Genomic DNA, 21,731 nt, shown 5'->3' on the forward strand with positions numbered 1-21,731 from the left:
CTGAATGACTAAAAAGGTGGAATAAGGTGGAGGGAGTTGGCTGGAGGGAGGCCTGAGGTTGCGAAGGGGTACGGATTTTAATCAACTTGGGCACAGCCACAAACGTGCTCGCAAGCACACACACACACACACACACACACACACATACACACAGACAAAAGGCGGCTCATATCATCAGCATATTACATATGCATGCTCATGCGTGTGTGCGTGTGTGTGTGTGTGGTACCTACAGCTTTAAGGCTGCGGCTGCCCCACAGACGCGTCCAAAAGTTGCACGACATCAACAACCCTTTCAAATCTGTGCAAATATTTATTGTGCATGCTGCTGGCACAGAGCACACTCGCTAGGCGTTAACTCTCACCAAAAGAAAATTTATTTAAATTAAAAAGAAAAGAAAACATTTAATAAGCCCTGCATGAATATAACTGAAACCCTTATGTCACAATTGTTAGAATCTTTAAAGCAAGCGACAATTCACTTGGTGGAAACAATAAAAAGATTACAAATATGTCAAAAGACGAGATCATAATGCTTATGAAATTATCATTTAAAACGAGCTTAAACCCACTTTCGATAGCACATAAATTTGTTGGACACGTGTTCTACTGATTTTGATAAATTCCCTTCCCTATCCAAGGTAAATATTTCATTCCAAACTGCCGAGAATAAGTGGAAATGATAATTGCAAGGATTTCATGAAATGCCTATGGCCCTGGCAGAGCCCATAATTAAATGCCTGCACTTGTCAATTACACAATAACAATTGTTAAGCTCTGGCGATTTGTGCAAATAGTGTCGCACATAATGAGTGTATACTGTAGCGTAATCATGCAAACAGTCGCACAACTTGCAAACTTTTTGCTGCTTAACCCCTTCGCATACTATAAAAGAATATTTGATGATGCGACCCAGTGATGTTTGGCCCCTGCGCCACACTGCATTTGCTCCATTAACACACACACACACACACACACACACACATAAACACAAACACACGCGCGAAAGCTCACATTCGCACACAAATTGCATTAACACATTCGAAATGCTGATGATTATCCTTCTGAGCTGCTGCTGCAACCCGAGAGCTGCCTCGCGTTGCAGTTTGACGAACTTTGTTGCACGATAAATAATGCAATTTGTAATTAAGTCAGTCAACCGAGTCAAGTGGGCGTCCAGAGGGGCGTGGCAGCTGTGTGTAATTAGAAACCATTTGACAAGCGATGAGCAGCAACAACAACAACAAGCGGGCGGATAAAAAACGAAAGCAAATAAAAAGCGAACGCAGCAAAAAATGAAAAGAAAAAATATATGCGCAACTTAATTGAAAAGCGAACTAAACACCTGTGTGTGTGTGCGTGTACGTGTGTGTGTGAGTGTCGGAATGTTTGCGAGATTAAATATGCGGCAATGTTAATTAAAGCGAATTAGGTTAACCGCACAAGGGGCGGGCGACGAGCGTGTGGGGCTCTTAAGAGCCAGACAACAATGCAAATTATGCGTATTTCGACTCACGCACATTCACGCATACGCCCACAATTTTAAGCTTTCAATTAGCTTTTAGCCAGAGAGATAGCGTGTCAATAATTTCAACGAATTTAATTACAATTAAATGAAAAGTACAAAAGTTAAATGGCAATATGCGGAGCAAGCTATTAACAAGAGCACAGCTTTAATAAGTTATCGCCTAGAAGAGAGCATGGCGATAGCTGAGAAACCAGTTGAAAAACTGTAAGTTGCAAAAAGACGATGGATTAAAGTTTAGCACTCTTCTTAATAGACCTAGTAGTGTCTTCAAACTTAAGCTTTATTTCCTGCAGATTATCCTCTTTTAATATGCAGATATGCGCGTGAGGTTGTATAATAATTTAATCCAAACGTTTGGTGGAGATATCTCTAAAAACATTATTAAAGCAAAAGCTTTTTTTCCGACTGAAACTATTTGATTGCATTTGATCGCTTTCCCGCATATGAACTGGTTTAACAGCGAGCCAAACTCCTACAAGCAAGGCAGACAGACAGTTGAGCCTGGCTATAACGACTCGGCTGTTGCTACTTCGGAGCTGTCTTCTTCCAAACGCTTCGTATTTCAACACAAAATTTTAAACACTTCATAGGGGTTAAACATGAATGGTATCGCCTTTTTGCCACACTAAGCGATAATGTGGCGTTAACACATTCCGCCAGACCACAATATTAATGTCATGTTATATATTACATAAATATATGATACCTGCATATCGCTGTTCCATAAAGCAGGGCGAAAATGCGGCTTATGAGCATTGAAAATTGTGGTAAATCTATTTCCTGGCGATAAAGCTGTAAACGAAACGCTGGTCCACAATCCTAAATGTGTCTCTTCTATTGGTAGACATAAAGAAGGTATTATCCAGCGCAATCTTGTCTTATGCAAATAAAATAAGTTCAAGCAAACTAAATAAATCTAAAGAAAACATCATAGCATACTTTTTTGGTCGCTTGTCGTCGACCACAAAAGGATGGCAACACGAAAGCCTGCGAGCGTGTGTGTGTTAGTGTGTGTGTGTGTATGTGTGTGTGTGTCATTTGTTGCAGCTTATGGCTTAATGCAACTGCTAGTCAGCCGCAGACCAGCCCCGCTAACCCCTCCCCCAACACCAAGTAAATCGAGTAACTTGACTATTACGCAATTGTAAACGCATTTGCGAGAATTAATTTTTTGGCATTGTGTGCCTCGCCTGTGCCTGGGCATGCCACGCCCCCAAAACACTCACTCGCTCTTCCACAGTTTGGCGCCAGCAGCTGTTCATTCATGGAAAACAATGAATGTAAAAAAAGCGAAAGGCAAAAGAAACAAAAGTAGAAGTCATTTAAAAATCAGTGTGGTATGTTTTCAATGTATATATATATATATATAGCTGTGTGTGTGTGTTTGTGTGTGTGTATGTGCCGGACACTGCACTTTGTTTGCACAGCTCTATAGAAAGCAGCGGTCGCAGCTGCTTTCGTAATACGCACAAAAAGAAACTGCACGAAATTAAAGCGAACCAAAAAAAAAAATACTGCCAAAGGAATTACGACTGAAAGATATAAGAATGGCTCTGGAATAACACAAAAAAAAAAAAAAAAAACATCAAGAAAGAAAGAATGGCACGCCGAAGAAAGAATACACTAAATACCTTACATTGCAGATATTAGCAGAGCTGCTCGCAATTGCAGACATTGGAGTATCCAGCCCTGCATTGTTGTCATCCGATTTGGATATGATTTTGCTTAAATATAAAAGGCATTATAAAACTTGTGAATTTCGAATTTATATAGCCAAATACTCATTCATACATGAAGTAAGTCCCCCTTTATTTTTTTGGCAGCTCTCTGAAATAGTGATTCCATCTGGCAGCATGACCATAGCTTTAAGAACTCATCGGTTGTTCCTGACCAAGGACATATATGTGCTTAATGTGATCGAAACTGTCTTCCTCCAAAAGTGATACTTTTCGCGACAAAATTATATTACCCAACTCCACAAGGACATAAGTAGAAAAAGTGGATACTGCATTTTATTCTGAGAATAGGACAATGCATAAGCGGGATCGTGGAATTTGGAAACCTGCAAAATAGTCAACAAATTAGTAGAGAAAGATAGAAGAAACAATTGTGTGGTGCATCGCTACCCCGGTCCGTGAACTTGTTATTCTTGGTTTGTTATATTTTTCAAATTTGAATAAATTAAAATTGAAATCTTCAAATTTTAATCCAAAATTGGCATTTTCCGTGAAATGAAGATATGAATGCCGCGATCCTGGCTCTACCCGTAATGTTTCTTCAGTTGAACCAGCAGTTATTTAAAGCAAAAATTGTTCAACTTTTGGTCGAATTTCGACTGTGTTTGTTGGGCTGCTTCGGCTCAAGGATCAAGCCAGAGTAGAAATACAATTGGTGGTCCCAACTCGAACCAGTTCGATTAACAGGAAGCTAGTTCTTGTCACGTTCCTTTTTGTGCCGCATCAGAAATATTTGGAAATCCAAAATATCTTGTATTTTCCGCAGATCTATTTGTCTATTAACTTGCCCATTTTCTGGAAACTTGACTTGGTAATTCCATCTAGTCCGTATCCAGATTTTTCTCTCTATCCCACTTCCCCTGGTTAGCATTCATTTACCTGCGCTTTTCCTTCATTCTCACGTCTTTCAATCTGTTTGCAGCTCTTTCCCATTTCCTTTGTTCTCTCCTTATCGCTTCAATCCTTTGCAGCTGCATGCTGCTGTAGACAAAAGAGTCCATTTGGCAAATCCACTGCTGCGGCAGTAGCTAACTACTTAATGCGTGGTATCTACGAGTCGTTCAATTGTTCTCGTGCTGTTTTCTGTTTTTGTTTTTACCGCATTTAAAGGAAGCACAGCCAAACAAAGTGCCTCATATTGCAGACCAGGCCAGCTGCCGACCACAATCGTTCAGCACGCGACACGCCCCTACCCCCCGCCCTTCTGGCAACCCGGCTGGACTATTGCGGTTACCAGTGGAGGCTACGGATTCGTTTACGTATTTCGATTCTGAATGCAGCACGGGCACAAAAAGCATTTTCATTGCATTCGGCGTAAACCAAAGAAATGAGTAGGGGGCAGGCAGGGAAAGGCCTTGGTAAGGGAGAGGGAGGGCATTGTAGCGAAATAAGCGTGAACGCGCGACAGCATAAATTCTTGTACAGGTGCCAGCTGCCGGCAGGATATTGCCAGGATGAGCGGGCACTGGGCAGCTGCTTTGATGGCTGCCGGGCAGCCCTGTTGCCAGTTTTTGGGCTTGTGAGCGACACATTTCAAGCCAAATATTTAAGCAGAGTGTAATAGTGAGAGCGAGAAGGCGAGAGAGAGAGAGAGAGAAAGAGGCAGACAGTGTCATATGTAGCCGCATGCACACACGCGTCACGGATACGGAAACGGAAACGTCACTTTGTGGTCAACAGCAGCAGCTGCACACACATACACACACACGCACACACACAAGCATAAACGGACGCACACCAGCATTTAGAGCATGCTACACGCCCCGCCCAATGACACGTTTCATTCAATTTATTTGCGATTTCCCGTTTCAATTCGTTTCGGCCGCCAATTACATAACATGGCAACCCTGGCGCATAGCTTGTCAAATTTTTGGGCAGCTCTGCAGGCAAATTTGGCAGCAGTATCCAGTATCCGGAAATTCCCATTTAAAGCCTTTAACGCGAAAGTACCCAAGACCCGCTCAAAAATCAGCAAAATAAGCAAACGGAACATGGTGACCGGCGGGGACGCTGGTCGATGGACGCGCTGCTTCGGTTTAGGGGTGCGGCAGTGGAACACAGACACAGCCTGTGGCATATTGGCAGCAGCAGAAGGATCATTAGCATATTGACATGTGGCCAAATTTGGTCACGTTCCATTTCATTTTCGATTCATTTTCGATTCATTTTGCCAAAAGGAGCTGCGAATCAATTTTCATTCATTGTCTTCCGGCAACTGCAGCCAGTGTGTGCGTGTGAGCAAGAGAATAGTGTGTGTGCCAGCTGTAGAGTATACAAACAAGCTGATAAGTCAACTCTCATATACACACACGCACACACGCACAATCGCACAAAGCAAAAGGCGAAGCAGAATTGAAAGCGCAGCTGGCAAAACTGTAAGTTCAAAAGAATAGAAAAACTGCTTACGAAACTAATTGTCTGCAAAGTAGTAAGTGGCACACACACACATATATACATACACACACACATATACATACACACTTGCTAACCCACTGTGAATGCCAGCCGGATGCGGATGCGAATACGGATGCTGCGTTCCGTCTCCACAATTGCCACACATGACGAATAAAAAAAAACACACTGCACAAAAATGTGCAGTACTTCATAGAAAATGCAAAAACCTAAAACAAATACCCTAATATTTAGCAGCAGGCAGAACTATTGTGTGCACATTAACTTTTACGAAATTTTGCACAGTGTATCTGTCAACGCAGTCAGAAAGAAAGAGAGAGAACGAAATAAATGAAGCATAGAGAAAGAGCGGTCAGAAAGGCGAATAGGCATTTGATATACTCTCGGCTAGTCTCAAGGCGTGGCTCAGAGTCAGCGCAAAACGCTAACAAGACCGCAAGTATTAGTAAAAAGATGCTCGATTGACCGATATCCTGTAGGAAAAGCCAAAATGCATGCAAAACTGGCGTCAGTTGAGAAAACTCGACAAGCACATACCGCGTAGACAACTCGACCGTAAAGAACAAAATATATGTAAGGCAAGCGTGATAAGAACTGGCAGATACCCTGTAAATACATGTATGGCAAGAATAAGACAGAAAGCAAGAACAAAAGCTGAAAAAAGAATGTTTAAAATATGTATGCAATCGAATTCTCTGATGTAAAAGCAAAGTTTTTCAACATTTCCTGGAACTATAGGGTATATAAAATTGTTTGCGCTTGTTTGTTTTTGTCAGCTCTTGAGTTCTTCAGCCTCAGCCTTATGTGTGTGTATCTCTCTCTCTCTCGCTCTCTCTGTGCTTGTGTGTGTGTGTGTGTGTCATGCTGTTTGGCTGAGCCTTGCAATCGCCAACTAAAGTATACACAGAGCATTGCCTTTGACAGGCTTTGCCACTGCCAGCTTGGCTCCTCTGCAACCAATCCCCATCGCCCACCCACCCTCTCTAGTGTCTTGGGAGCATTCGCAATCGTCTTCTTTGTCAGCCGATAAAAGTTGAAGTTGTGTGTTGCAACGTCTTCAATAACTTTTGTGGCGCCCGCCACCTTCGGCCACCTTCACCGCGTGGCGAGCCCCTCATTCCACGCCAACTGTCTTCTGGCCAGGGGTAGTTGCTCCATTTTTTTTTTCTTTTAGTTCTTTTATTATATTTGCACTTTTTATTGTCTTCAGCAGCAACTTTGAAAAGGCCCCTAACTTGGCACGAAATAATATTTGCATAATGCCAAACAGACAAACTGCAGTTCAAAACAAGTAAGAGTTATCTAGCGCTAAGTGTCCGACTAGCAGACACCCTGTAACCAGCGCTGAGTTGACCCAACGTGCTTCTTGTGGACAGAGGCTGTGCTTAATGATTTATTTAATTTGACATGCCAACTGTTAAGAATAAAGAGTTGCTATTCAAATCAATTCAAGGCCGAAGTTAATTAATTTACTTTGAAACAAAAGTTGGATCGTTTAAGAAATGGCAAAGCGAAAAAATATTTTAAAAAAAACTCTTTAGAGCGGAAGATTTTGTTCCTTTTTTTGCTGGCGAGTGCTAAGTAAATATGTAGAAATAGAAGTATAAGGCAATGAAGCTTGAAACTAAAAGCCTGGCTTCACGAATGTGGAACGGGCTTATGATCTGAACCTTTGGCGAGGCATTTGTTTGTTGGCTTTGAAAAACAATAACTATTTATGCTAACCACAGCTGCATTAAACCTTTTTTTTTTCTTAACAATTTTACAGGGCATAAACAGCGTAAACTATTGACCGAGAGGGGTGGGGGTAGGGAGGCAACCCATTGAGTTGGTTGAAAGGAGTCATCGGCTGCCCAGCGACTGGCCAAAGATGACAAATGACATTAAAGAGGCTTAGCCAGCGCGCAGCGCATTGGCATTTGACTCACAAACGAACCAAGAAACGGAGAAACAGAGAGAGAGAGAGAGAGAGAGAGAGAGAGAGAGAGAGAGAGAGAGAGAGAGAGAGAGAGAGAGAGAGAGAGGGATATTGAGTAAAGGGGAGATGGAGCATGGTCTAGAAATTATGCAGGCGTGGCTCGTCCTTTGGCCAAAAGCAACGCAGACAGCAATTATTTTGTGCAGCTGCAGCAAAACGCTCTTTGATCCTCTTTGGTCATATATTTGCTAACGACAATGACGATGTCTGCCATACATTCAGGTGTGTCTGTGTGTTTGTGTGTGTTTGTGTCGTTGTTTGTTTTATGAGCGCGCGCCCCGTCACTTGGCCCAAGTGCAACTCTGCAGCCAACTTTTGCCGTCGCGCAGTCAACGCTTGAAACTTCTCAATGGCACTCGGCACAGGTCGAGCTACCATTTCACATCGCCTCCCAGCCCACACCGCACACCGTCAACTCCTACAAATTGTAGGCGCCCATTTGACAGTCTGGCTTGCGACTGAAGTCATTCCTAATCCGGAATGCTGCATATATTTTTAGCTGCTCAGCACGTCGATGGCTGCCAAATTAGTGCAAATGGAGGCAAAAGACTTCATCGATTTGGGCTTAAGCGAGGCCAGCGGCAAAGGCAAACGTTGCTGCCAACTCGCTTTAAGCAAACAGAGAAAGAACTCCAACTGCATCAACCAGACACACACATATTTATATATATACATATATATATATATATATGAGTGTGTGTGCCCGACAGCAGTTGATGCTTTGCCAGCAACTTTATCATAAACTCGTTTCTTCAATTGGCAAATGGTCTCGGCAACGGGCTGCAAAATTATATTTAATGCTTGAATTTCAGTGAAATGTATTTAACATCCCATTAAACTACGCTTTGGTTATGCGTAAAATAGTTTTCATATTATTGAGATTTTACACAAATATTTAACAAGTACTTTCAAAGATGTTATTTCAGGTTTGTTTTTGTATCGAAAAGATACTTTGGTGGCTCAAAGATTCTATGTAAATTTAATTTTGTATCTCTAAGACGTACCTCGTATCTTTTATAAAATACAAATAATATTAAACTTCAAAGACGCTTTTACATTTATATTTCTCATGAATGGTTATGTGATGCATTTGAATCGTATATACATAAAAACCAATATTAAATTCTACAGATACTTTTGCGCCTCGAACTTTTATATCTCATGGATCCTTAAGTGCCTTGAAGATGTTATTTGAATTGTATAGATAGTAAAACTTAATATCAATGACACTTTTACATTAATTGTTGTATCTCACAGATGTTATTGTATTGTATCTCACAGATACATTTGTAGCACATAGATCTATTCTAGTCCAAAGCCATTTGTGTGTTTCGGAGATGCCTACCAGCTATTTCCAGTGTGGATAATTTTCTTTTTAACAGATGGTATTGCTTTCATTAAATGGTTTCCTTAAATACTTTCGTACGACATAGACACATACTACTGTTTGTCGTACGGGCTGCACTAAGATACTATTTTACCTCATAGATACTTTTTGCCACAGATACAAGCAATTGTACACGCTCCCAACGACTCTGGCAGCTTACAGATACTTTTGCATCCCACAAGTGCATTCGATACTCAAACATGCTTTTGTATCTTCAAGACGTTTTAGCAGCTCTTGACTACTTTTGCGTTTTGCAGGAATTCTTGTGTCCTGCAGATTTTGTTCTGTTTAATATATATTTATTTTTCCATCTCAGTGACACTTAGCAGCACTTAGATATTTTTGTACCTCCAAGTTAGGTAAGTATCTCACAGATACTTAGTGAACCACAAAATAATGTTCGCATGTTTAAGCTTTTCTTTAAGTGAAGTCCCTTTTTTTCTTAGGGATAGTTTCCCTTATTAAAGATATTATGGACTTCATTCCAAATTCTTACACTCTCTAAAGCACACATAAAATCATAGAAGTGCTCATGTGTATTATAGATACTTTTGTAAACCCATTAACAAAATATTTATCATAGTTGCTGAAGTACATATAGTTCATAATGTTCTGTATCTGCTAAAAGCTTTTGTGTCTTTCTTGTGTGCCTTTGCATCGCACTTAACAGTTTGTGTCTTTCAAGTGCTCTTATATCCTGCAGATACTTTTGTAGCTTACTTAAGAAAACTTCCATTTGAACTGTTCTGGTTGTATATGGCGGTATTTTAAATATTGCACGTTTCTTGTGCTAAAAAGATACTTATGTGCACCAAAGCAAACATTGCTCAAAGGTAAATCTTAGAGATACACTCATATCTTATAGATGCATGGCTCTAGTTCATCTAGTTAGCAGCTTAAAAAGTTGTTGTTCAAGGGAAATTGAATTATCAAACGAAAGACCACAGGGAGGGGAGAACTAGAGAGAGAGAGAGAGAGAGAGAGAGAGAGAGTGTGTGTGAGAGAGAAACAGGGACAGGGATAGACAGAGTTCAAAACCATATTTCTACATCATCGGAAAAACGGTTTCGAATCCAACTTGACATCAGTTGCAGCAAACGAATGCATCGAGTGCAGAAATTGTTACCGTGTGCCAGCCAAACAGTTCCAGTTAAAATTGCAACTGATGTTGCTGTTGTTGCTGTTGCTGCTGTTGTTGTTGCTGGTAACAAATGTCACTAGCCATTTTTGGACATGCGTTATCAATTGTCAGCAACTGTTGCTGCTGTTGCCTCTGATGCTTCTGCTGCTGTTGCTGTTGATGTTCTTGCTGTTGTTGCCATTATTGTCAACGCCAGACGTGTGAATGCCAGAAGAGATGCCGCTTGGAGTTTTTGGAGTTGGCAGCTTTGGCACGTTTGGCTCTACTACTTGTCACCCTATGTTGTTGCTGTTGTCGTTGTTGTATTTGTTGTTGTTGTCGTTGAGTGCAATTTTCCAATTTCTAGTTAACCTTAAAAGCAAAATGCAGGCATATAACAAGCCAGAGCAGCAGCAAGGACCCCAACCAACCGGCAAGCAATATTGCAAACAGAAAAAAAAAAATAAAGAAAAAACAAAAAACAAAAAACAAGCGCAGAAAATACAAAAACACACGCCAAATTGACATATTTTCCAATTTGGTGGCAGCACGAAACCATCTTTGTGGGACCATTGCAGCCGAAAAAAAAAAGAAGGAAACCTGGCAATGGGGCAACACTGGCAGCACCTTTCGCCCGGTGTGTGTGTACGTGTGTGTGTGTGTAGTCTGTTTGTTGCCTATCCGCGTCTAACAGAACTGCCAAAACGAACACCGCGACCGAATACAACAAAAACCAAAGCTGCCATGTCTCATGCGTCACTCTGCATACCCTCTAAATTTTAGCAAGCGAATTGCTTAAAGGGTATAATCGAGTTGTGCAGCATATTATCTAGCTCTTTGTTTCTTCTCCAGATATGAATTTCATTCATCATAAGCATAATTGTATAAAGTAATTTTTTACTAATTCTCTTGTTTCTATTTGTTTCGTGGCTTTTAATTCTCAACTCGTTACAGCTTCAGACTTGTCTTAGTCTTGGTCTTGCAAATCCGCGAATGTTAGCCAAGGTCTGCTGCAAAAAGATCTGGGAGTTTCCTGCAATAGCTATGCAGCAAACCTGCTCTCTTCATTTTAAATATTGGCTAGTTTGGCTAGCTTTAAATTAAACAAAAAAAAAAGTAGTATATCTTATCGCTTGCCCAGACTAAAATTTAGAAAGAATAAGTTTGAATTACTAAATTCATTTTAACAAAATAATCAAAAACTGATTGAAGAGATGTGGTTTCTTTTTATAAGTTTTCAGCAGAAAGGCATAATGAAAAGCTAGACTATTAACGCCTTGAAGTTCTTCAAAAGGTTTTATAGCATATCAAAAGCAAACTTCCTTCTTTTAGAATATCCATTTTTCCATTTTTTTTGACTCGCATAAATCTTATATTTGCTATATATTATTTATAGATATATATTTCTTAATATTTCCTCTTTAAAGCACTTGAATTTGCTTTATGCAAAAGTATAAACAAATTAAATTCGTTTCAGTCTTGAATTTTGCTATGCTTTGCTCAGCTTATCCTACTCTAAGGTTGGTAATGGTATGTGCCCGTCGAGACCTGTAGCCCACAAAGAATTTGTGGCGGCTTTGGTGTTTTACTTGTACTTTTTGAAAGCTGTTGTTATTGTTGTTGTTGTTGTTGTTGTTGTCGTTACCAGGCCTAGGCAGAAGCTGCAACAGTTACCAGACGCGGTCGCCAGTGCCAGTCCCAGTCCCAGTGCCAGTCCCAGTTTTAGTTTCGGTTTCAGTTGCAGTTGCAGTTCCCATTCCGTATCCCATTCATCATCATTTAGGGACCAACAAAGAGCGCGATCCGCCAAAAAAAAAAAAAAAAAAAACGAAGAGGCAAAACAAGAAACCGAAAAAAAAGCGCAATGACAGCTGCTCGAAATGGAAATGGAAATGGGCTGCATCCTGGCCAGACTGGGCCATCTGATGGCCAGCCGCAGGCACTGGAGCTGACAGGGGCGTGGCAAGTGCGCGAGGCGCATTCATTTTATAAACGTGCCACATGCCCTATGTGGCGAACTCTGCCCCCTGCCCTTTGCCCACCCTAGCCAGCGACTTCAATTTCGCGCAGCTTTCTGCAACTAGTTTTTTATTTTTGCCAACAGAATCTCATTTCGTTTCCACTGCTGCACTTTATATTCATTTGAAGGCCTAAATCTTGTTCATGCGTGTATGAGTGTGTGTGTATGTACATGTGTGCGTGTGTATGTGTGCATTAATGCCTTTCACTCTCGACAACAGCAGCTGTTGCTGGCATTGCAATTCATTTTGACAGCAGCGAATGAAGTGCAATTACAACATTTGACACTTGTCCCAACTTTAAATCTCATCTATTTCTCTCTCTCTCTCTCTCTCTTTTGGGTGCTCATTCGCTGTCTCGTTTTGCTAGAGATGAACACGTCACTTAAAAGGTTTTACCTTGCGAATTAATCATGCGCTTAAGTTGTTTATTTTGCCCATTCGAATTGCAGCCTATCAAAATAGTTTTTAATTATATAAAATAATCAGGATTTTTGTTTTTCATGTCACGCATTATATTTATTAGTGTACTGATTTAAACAGTTCGTGACTAATTCGTGTCACACGTACATAGGTACATTCAAACCTCATGCTTGTGCATGCGTAAAGGTCCCATAAATGTCCCATTCCTAAGATGCCTTCTACCTGAATCACGTTTATTCAAAAACTCACGCATAAACTCTAAGATCTGTCACACTTAGTGTTACGATCGGATATTTTAAGGGAATACACAGATGCAAAACTATAAGGTCGTGACTTACGCGCCCATCTCTAAGCTTCGGGCTGCATAAAAACAAAAAAAAAAAAAACAAATTTGCAGTTGCCCAGTTTTAAATAGTGTTGCTACCCAGCGAGCGTTCCGTTCGCATAAATACAAAAGTTAAGGCGCCACAAGTCAAAGTGACAGTGAGAACCACTGCCGAAACACATATACTACCCTTTCCCCCCCCCCCTCCCTACACCCGACCCCCTCGTCCTGCAAGGCACGACCACAGCCACATAGTCATAGACGCCTGGGCGCTGCACTGACGAAGTAAATTCATGAGTCGGATGAACGCCATGTGGAGCCCAAAATTAAGTGTGTCACCATTCAAAGCGAGCGGAGGTCATGACAATGCCCAGAACAGGCAAGGCTGCATTGCCAGAGCGAGACACAGAGAAAGAATGAGAAAGGAAGAGAGAGCGAGAGCTGAAGTTAACTACACAGCAATTTATTAACATGCTGGAAATGGAAACCAGGACAGGACAGCAAGCAGTCCGCATAGCTCGGCATGTAGCAAGTGGCAAGTGGTAAGTGGCATGTGGCATGTGGCAGCCAGCAGCAGCTGCAACTGCCAAACTCAAACTCAAACTGGAACTGAAAATGAAACTGAAACTGACCATGGAACAGCAGCCGCAACGGCGGCGACGGCATCATCAAAATTCATATGCAACAATCATTTCACACACTGACTTTCCCTCGCCCACCCTGAAAGCCAAAACCCTGGCAACCAAACAATTTTTTTTTTTTTTTTGGTTTTTCAAGGCCGCGGGCATTACGGTAATTGCAGGGGTTTGTCAGAAAAAAAAAAAAAAAATAATTCCAAAAAAAGCCCCGTAAAAATGACAGCAGAAAATACGCCCGCTGGGCTTTTGTGGCTCAATGGCAAATATTTGTTTAATCAATTCTATATATGCATGTATGCGCGCAGACACACACACACACACACAAAAGCACACACTCAACATACAGAACGTCTGGTTGAATGCTTGCGGCCAATTTGCATTGGATTCGGTGTGCGCCACGGTTTGGGGGCTTGGGCTTTGCCCATTGAATTAAAGCGGCTGCGGGGCTGAGGCAAGAAGCGACGGCTGCAGCGGCTGCTGCGAATGGGCTGCCGGGTGGCAGCGCTCCATTTGTGCACGGATAGCAGTCTGCGGTGCAATGCGAAATGGCAGCAAATTGGATTTGGTATTGCCAAAAAAAAAAATAAAAAGAGAAAAAAAATAAAAAGAGAAAAAAATGAAAATAAAAAAAAACTATATAAAATAAAATACTGAGAGAGAAGATTTATAACCAAGAAAGCTGCCTGCTTGCCGCAAATGTGTGTTCCTGCGTGTTCTCTTACCGTACACATGCTTTCCGCAAACACACACATTTATACAAATTCAATTTGCATATCGAACGAAAAAAGGAGCACATATGATTTCCGCACTAATTTAAAAGTCTTCAAAGTGATTGCAATCGGATAATGCAAGAAGTTACACAAAATATTCAATCACAGCAAGTTGCAAGCATAATGTTTGCTTATAATTCGCAAATGGTTTAACCTGTGACTGCTCTGATTACGGTAAAGCCGAGGGCTATAGAAAACTTGTTCAAAAAAAGCTTATAAAAGCTGTGCTTGCAGACACCCTGTAGATACTTTGTATCTTACTCTTTCAATTCTCATACAAGAGTTTTAAATAGCATAAAAGCTCACCGATCAATTGAAACTTTTGGTTTTCAGTTGAGATACACATTCTTCTGCATTTCAGCTAGGCTCGTTCTTTTAATATTGAATAACGCCAGCAATACACGTTAGATTAGAAACATTTCTCTGATATGCAAACATATGTATAAATATGCTACCAAACTATTCAAGTTGATTAAATCTCTTCGATCTAAAAACATATTCCGAATATCTAAGCATATAGATAAATATATAAAATATGGTTCTTAACTGTTCTAGTTGATTAAAGCTCTTCGATCCGACAGAGCTTTAATATGCTTTGTTCTTGGCGTATATTGAACGTATAAGGTAGACTTTTCACACAATCGCTTATAATTCTCAAGCAGTTAAAGCTAAGCAAAACTAACGCTCTTAAGTCTGCCATCGCTTGCTGCACTAATCAATTTCCCAATGTAGAGAAATTTTATTATAAATGTCGAAATTAGTCTTGTTATTAATTTCATATAGCCATGGCTGCCATGGCCCTCGGCTATGCCATTTGAGCCTTTAAATTGCTGCTGCCCCACTGAGCGGGTCACTAAGACAACCTTAATTGTTATTTTGCTTATCTTCGGCATCTCAGATTCTGTTCAATTTCTCGGGAATGTGCTAATGTATGTGGCTAACCAACCGGCAATCTGGCAAAATTTTGGCTATTGCTCAGCTTTTGGCCTAATGGAGACGCCAGCCAAACGACCGCCTGCCCGCGGCACCCACTCACATATCTGTTTCACTCGGCTGGCCGTCTAACTATGTAGCTTGTTTTGGTCGCTGCACAGCCTAGTCGAGCTGGACTAACGATGCACATATCAACCATATTACCATAATATGCAAGCCCAGCTCATACTCAAATCTCAACTTTCATCTCTCAATTCTCATTTCATATTTGTTCCATCACGCACAAACAATTCCCAGCATATGCGCTTGCTTTATGGCAATCAGCACATAGAAACACACACACGAGCACACGCACACTGATGTGCTCTTCATATTCCACAGCTGCACACGGACTGCTCTGCATAAGTTAAATTATGCGACAGCAACAATAACAATAAAAACAACAACAACTGACAACAAATCGCAATTTCAGCGCTCGATAAGCAACAGCGCTACAACGCAACGAGTCGTAGGTGTCAATGCCATCAATCCCCAAAACCCCAACGACTCGCACCACGAATTACCAATCCGCCCACCCTCCCCCCCCCCTCCGAGCCCCTTCCCCTCCCCGGCACAATCACTAACCAAGCGGCATCCATGAAAGTTGCCACCCCCCGCCTGCAGCAAGGCACGCAGCGTGCAGCACGCAAACTGCATACAGATGCAGATGAGCTGCTCGCGGGGCTAGGTGCTCCAAAGGGGGTTGGGTGTGGGCCGAGCCTGATGTGGATATAGATGTGACCGTGCGACGGCTATGTAGGCCATGCCCAAACAATAGAGTGCTGCGCCGTCGTTCCCCGCTGGCTGTTGAATAAATGTCAGCTTCCGCGAATTTCGCAATTTGAAAGCCACACAAATCACAAGTGCAACAACAACAACAATAAACAACAGCAACAACAACAACAACAGCAACAACAATTGGACGCAGAGCGCTCAAAAATAGAGATACAAAACAAAACTGAAAGTCAACAAAAACAAGAGGTGCCCAGTTTGCAAGTTTGAGCCATACAACCATGCATACAAATGTTTCCATTTTTTCCCTCCAATTGTTTCATTTTTTTTTTATCAAGCCCTGCGTCAACCCAGTTCCCTTTTTCCTCTTATTTTTTTTATTGCCGAGCTGGACACGCGCGCTTCTTTGCCCATGCTGACTGCCAATCTAGAGGCATGCCCCATCCATGCAGCCGTCTGCAGCTGGCTTGGCTGGCTGTTTAACAGCCATGAAATCTGCCGCCGTCTTCAGCTGACGTGCCGCTTATTTGTCCGTCTGTCCGTTCAGCTGTCAGCTGTCTTCAGATCTACACGTGTTCTCTCCGGCACGTTGCGGCCTCCACTCACGGCTCGCACCAGCTTAACCCCATTATGACGCGCATCGTGCAATTAGTCGATGACATTTTTCTTTGTTTTCTGCCCCCGCAACATGGGGCGTATGAGTGATGCCCACAAGCAGCGCGCACGAACATGTGGCAGCAGAGTGTGTTGGTGTGTGCTTGCGTTTCTATGTGTGTGTGTGTGTGTGTGTGTGGGAGGGTGGGGTGCGTGTGAGGGCGGAAAGCATCGCTGTTTATCTAGTCATCGATCTGTGTTATTATATGTCTTCTGCCTAATAGTCAAGTTACAAAATTCAAGTTGATGTTATTTTTCGGTTAACATGCACTTTAGCCGGCAGTCAAACGCTTATACTTTCGTCTAGACATATTTACCAGCCAGTTCATCAAATTGCTGTATATTTGACATGAAGACCGAATTTTATGTTTGGATCAGTTTCTTATTAGTTTCTCTATTTACATTTTATATCCATTTTAACTGCCTGTTAAATATGTGTCAGATAGATAAAATAAATGGGACGACAAGAGCCTGCATGGCAAAGAAATTTTTGTGCGTTGAGCTCACCGGTTCAAGCTCAACAGCAAGCTCCAAGTTGTACATTCATTTATTAAATTTGTAATTAACAATGGCAATAACAACGTCACTTGCATTTTCAAAAACATTCCTTCTGCCCGGGCAACGACGGCTAATATTTTTTAAGGCATATAATATAATACCACAACAAAGCATAGTTCTCTTTGTACATTTAAAACAAATATCTGTAAGCTACATAAGCAAACTTTTCACATATTTCACATAATTTGATTTTGCAGCTTCTCAGATTCATTGAGGTATGCTTTATTAATTGAGGTTTTCAAGCACATTGCGCATTGTCTTCCTTTACGGCTAACACACAATTTGCACTTCATTTAATTCATTTGAAAGTCAGTTATTACCGTTTGGCCTTCGCAAAGGAACTGCTGCCCAGTTGCAGCTCCCTAGCTACCAATTAATCATAATATGCAACTCATTAAGTGGCATCATGGCAATCTGCTGCTTCTCTACAGCTTCTCTCTGCTATTGCTGCTGCTACCACTCCGGCTGCTGCTGCCAGTCTTGACAATGGGTTAAACTGAAGTTTACAATTTATTCGCTGTCGCCTTTTGCATTGTTTGCCTGCTTGTTTTAATGCTTATAAAAATGCGAGCTCTTCTCCCTGCAATACTTATTTTTTTCCCTATTTTTTTTTTCTCTTTTTCCCTTTTTTTTTTTTTTTTTTGTTCTGTTTTGTGCTTTGCTTTGCTTTGCTCATTAGTGCGCATAGCTTTCTGGGGGCAACTTGAGTGCTACTTTTTGCTGCTTCTCCCTTCTTGTACAGTTGAACGCAATATTCGCTTAACATTTGTTGCTGTCGTTGGATATTTTTCCACATTTTATACGAACTGCTGAAGGTATTTTCATTTTGTCACGAAATGTGTTACAAGTAGAAAAAAATATCCACGAGCCAATCGTCGCGCTGATTATAGCCGTGGTCATATATTATTCGGAGTTAGCCGTATAGCGAAACTATATCGTATTAAAACTTTCAGATTACTTGACTTAACATGGCATTTATCACTTTCACAAGGCTCGCTGCGATATCGAACTACTATAACATTCAGTTCTACGGTCCATGGAATCGGTTGTAATGCATGGAAAACTTATCTGTTTTTCAATATAATTTCAAGAAGCTTTACGCCAAATGTTGACAAGAGCATTTAACATTCGGCTAGCCGTGCTTGTCTGGTAATTTTTTCTTGCTGCCGCTGCTTCTTCTATACGCTGCTTGCCACATTCTGCAATTTGATTAATTTATGTTGCACGTTGCTAAAGCTAAGAACGTTAACCCAACCAAGCAGCGCCCGGGCGCCTGCAGTGCCAATTAGAGCCGGGCAACAAACAGCTATTACCTATGCCTTAAACTCTTACAACCCCTCCATCATCCTGACTACCCAAACCCAAACCCAATCCCTCCGCATCAGCCACCCCTCTCCCTTTGGCCTACGCCCACGGCTTGTAATCGATAACTGGGCCCTAGCTGTTCGCATTTTGCGCCAGCGCTACTTGAGCTGTCATCAAAAGCTGCTCAATTTTTGATTTTGATTTTGATTTCGGTTATTGTGCGTCCCCTTCCTCGCATTCCTCGAACACCACCCAACGCAGCGCCCCCGCCCACTCAGCATCTTCGACAGACGCTGATTGCGCGTACCATGGGCAACAACAACAACAACAACAACAACAACAACAACAACAACAACAACATATTATCCTTTGCGCGTTTATCAATTTCCGTCATCAGCAGCAACGATGTGCTTCCACATTGTTGTTGCTGTTGCTGTTGTTGGGCGCGAAATTCGCAATTGGTTTGCTTCACTTCTAGGCAGCAACACGGGTCTACATCACGGCCTGTCGGGATCTGTTTCTGTGCCTTAATGTTATCCCTTTGCCACCGCCGCGGGCGAACGTCAAGTGTCGTTATACAGCGCATATCCTGTCTGCGTCCTGTCGGGCCTTGTCCCATCCTTCTTGCGGTCAAGTGACACTATTTTTTTCTTTTCTTTTTTGTATAGCCTCTTATAATCGGGGTCAGACAAGTCGGTGATATCGGTTCGTGCAGCAAGCATGGAACAGTTGAAACAGTATAAATCCCAAACCTCTCCGCCGTAATACTGGAAGCTATTTTCAGAAGATTTTTATATATGCGCTCGTCTACGCGTGAGCACTACCCATATGCCGAACTACTTATATTTGCAATATCAACAATATTTGCAATTTTCATAGATCAAAAAAAAAATTATAAGAATGAGTTTGTTGTGTCTTTGTATGTGAAAGTAAGTTTCTATCTATACAAATATCTATTTTTATTAACTTTGTACATTTTAGTGTTACAGCAAATATTATTTTCGAGAACCAAACAAAGTTGGGATTGCAAAGTTATCGGATGCAAAAATATATATAGCCCGCTTTAATATTAGAAACTATAAGAACGGCAGCTGGGATATTTGGTATGTGAGTCCATGCAAAATTATTAAATATTAAAAAGTTTGGTATCCAGCTGCTTTAATAAGCATTTACTAAAATCCTCTTAACGTTTCATTAATCACAAATAATACGCCCAATACATAAATGTGAAGAAATCTTACAATTGCCTAGCTTAAATTTCATCAGGCTACAAACAACATTTTTGATAAGTCCGCGAAATAGTTATGTAAATTCTTTAATTTCCACAGTATCTCTTGGTCACAAGCAAACATGGGCTTGATTGCCGAAACCTCAGAATTTTGTTACACTTAAGTTGAACACAGGGTATCTTATAGTCAAAGTGCATCCTTTCGAGAGCTCTTGTGCCTCTTGTATGGATGTCTTCTTTTTTTTTTTCTTACTTTGTTATTTTCCTTCTTTTTTTTTGTCATGTTGTTCTTGTCATAACTGATGCGCCCTTTGCCACGTACCAGCTGGGCACTATTAGCCTTAGCTTTAGCACAGATCGATCCTGGGGGAGTTCTTAAAGTGGTTGCACTCCTTAGCAAACCATCCTTCCCCAATGACCGAACATTCCCCCCCCCCACCCTCCTTCCCTCGCTAAACCGGCTGCCCTTCCATGCTTAGCCCACTTGTCTGGTGCAGCTTCACCTCAGCGTAGCCTTTTGTGCATAACGCTTTATGCCTTATCCACTTGAACTCTTTGCGATTTTTTCTTCCTCTTCTTCATTTTTATCTATTAAATCATGATTGGCTACAATTTACACAGAAAAGTGGTCGAGAAGCTGCAGGATAACGCTTAGCGACAAACGTCTTGAAGAGCACTGCGCCAAGAGTTGCCATGTGCTTCAAATTGTGCCGGGTATCAAACGGCGGCGGCAACAATATCCACTTCAGCTCGCATGTTATGACTGGTTGGCCAGGGGGAGAGAGGGAGGTGGGCGGCATGTTGGCCATATCGCGACCATGTCGCCCGAGTCTTGTATTCTTTAACGCGTTTTTGTCCCTCTTTTTTTTTGTTTGTTATTTTGCGAACGTGAACTAGTTACTGCTCCAGCACGGACGGAGAGACCACATTCACTGGCTGACATTCAGTCATGCGTCGCTTTGCGTTATTCATTTTGGCCTCGACTATGGCTTTGGATTCGATTCGGTTTCGGTTTGGGGCTTTATTGAAATGCCAGCGTAAGGGTTCCATTTCGTAGCTTTGATTGCTTTTGCCAGCGCTTTTTAAGCATATTCGAGCAGCGAGCTACCCCCTTGCCCAAATGGGCGGCATGCCAGACCAAAAATAAAATCAAATAAAAATAAAAAATAAAAAAAAATAGAAGAGAGGGCCCTCACAACCGAGCCAAGCAATGCGGCGACAATTCATGAAGAGCTGCAGCTGTTTGCCACTTCCTGTCAGCTGCCACTCTACCAAAAACTGTCGCACCAGCTGGAGCTACATATGTATATGCATGCAAACACACACACACACACACACACACACACACACACGCACACACAGAGAGACACACACACACACTTATGCATTACCAACTGTCAATATTTAAGTGGCATTACAATGCCAATCGCTCGGCATATGCTCAACTCGCGCTCTCTCTCTCTCTCTCTCTCTCTTTCTGTCTTTGTTGCCGTCTCTTGGAGATGTATCAATTATTCGCCCTCTCGAAGTGCTTCGTTGCCGTCAATCTGGTTGAAATTTGATATCCATCACGTAGTTATGGCAACTATGTGGCATAAGAATCTGTTACTAAACTTTAAAAACAAACGAAACTCAATAAGGCTGTCATTCAAAATGACAGCGCAAATGAAAGAGTCCCCGCTTGAACATTTGGGCAGCTATCTGGCAACGCTGGCAATGCAAAAGTTTTATGAATTGCAGTCTAACGAGCACATAGAGCCCCTGGCAATACCCTGCCTACAGCCGTGGCAACCTACGCAAAAATACACATAATTCTGTTTTTCTGCCATAAACATGTCGCCAAATATTCGCGTAAAAAAAAAACGCCGTAAAAACCTGCGTAAAAAACACATAAGAAAAAAAATGTAGCTGAAGCAAGCAACCGTCGTATTTCTTATTAAAGGTGCA

Source organism: Drosophila virilis, chromosome X (assembly GCF_030788295.1).
Source record: "Drosophila virilis strain 15010-1051.87 chromosome X, Dvir_AGI_RSII-ME, whole genome shotgun sequence".
Taxonomy (NCBI): domain Eukaryota; kingdom Metazoa; phylum Arthropoda; class Insecta; order Diptera; family Drosophilidae; genus Drosophila; species Drosophila virilis.